Consider the following 1,576-nt stretch of genomic DNA (forward strand, 5'->3'; position numbering starts at 1 on the left):
CAGCCTATTTGTAAGATACATAAATCACAGATAAGGAGGCAATTTAGCCAATCCTTGGAAATAATGCCAAAACCCGTGTTTGTTTGCTTTCAGCTACTTCCTCCAGGCCATTCACATGGCTGCAGCTGGATGCTGATCAGCCAATTTCTGATCTGCTTCCAGCTCAGATGAAAGCCACTTTCCCACAGCAGCTGTGTAGGTAATATCGACCAGAAGGCTCTTTGCTCTGCTCCCCCTTCCCTCTAGCAGTCCAGCAACCGCAGGCCTAGACTAAGGCAAGGGATTGCAAGAGACTGGGAACTTTCCCTGCAGTCTTCGTCGTAGGCAGAGATCCCTGGAAGGCATCCCAGGTTACTTCCTGCCTTGTAGCAAGGAATGCATTTCTTTGACCATCTCATCTCCCTGCAGAGCACAACTGAAGGCAGACAGTTATACCATAGTGCATCTGCATTGCAAGAAACATAAACGTGACGAACACGTGAGCTACTCGTACTACATGCTCAGGAAGCGCAGCCTTCAGCACTAACAGCAAAGGTTGAATCCAGCGAAGGACTCGCGTGTGTAGGGAACACGGGATGTTGCCAGCTATCCCAAAGGGGGCTCATAGCAGAAAGCTTCCCAGTGTAAAGAGCTAAGTCACTTCCTAACCAGAGTCACACTCCTTCAGTGTATTTCCATTTGCATTCCCTCTTTCTTTTCCAGTTTCTTTTGGCCTTGCAAACAGGAGAGATAAATGTTATAGCTATCACATTCTTTTTTCATTGCATCATTTCAAGTAGTTCACTTCAAGGGCTTTCTTGGAAATACTTGCAGAGGGGGTATATCCTTTTATGGACTAAGCAACTGTGACCCTGCTAGCTGGGAAAATTGAGTATAAATCACAATAAGCTTAACTGACCTTTTCTTTCTCTCCCCCCCACCCCCAAGCCTGGAAACATATATTCTTCCTGAGGTAGTAAAAATTTTAAGGTAGAACCATAGTAGTAAAAAAGCAAACGTGAAGGTACCTGGAGATAAATAGCCAACAACGTTGCTTTCCCCTGCCACAAGGTCCTCTCAAATCCCAGTGCTTGCTCGCACAGCTAACACCAAATACACTTAACCTGAACGCAACCACCATAGCCGTGTGTTGTTAAATTTGCAGTGTCTCAGTCTTCCCTAACATCATTTCAAATACATAAAAATCACATCTGGCTCAGGTACTATTTTGGCTGAAAACTGCTGGAGGCCAGAGCCTAAGGGGGAAGCATCCCATATACCAAACCTGAGCTTCATCTTCCCCAGGCATCCGCTCGTGGGCGCTGCTGGAGACATGATGCTGGGCAAGATGAATCCTTGGGCAGACCTAAAATAGCTATTTTTATCATATGGGTATCACCAAATCTGCTAGTATCAGTATTATACAAGACCTTAAGAAGGAAAAAAATAAAAAAGCTACCCATTATAACAGTTAAAAAGCATTATCAATAACTTTATAGGTGACAAGGGCTGGGGAAAGGTAAATCTATAAAGAGGGCAGGTCACTGATCACAGAATCATAGAATCAGTAAGGTTGGAAGGGATCTCTGGAGATCAT

The sequence above is a fragment of the Rhea pennata genome, chromosome 6 (assembly GCF_028389875.1).
Source record: "Rhea pennata isolate bPtePen1 chromosome 6, bPtePen1.pri, whole genome shotgun sequence".
NCBI lineage: Eukaryota > Metazoa > Chordata > Aves > Rheiformes > Rheidae > Rhea > Rhea pennata.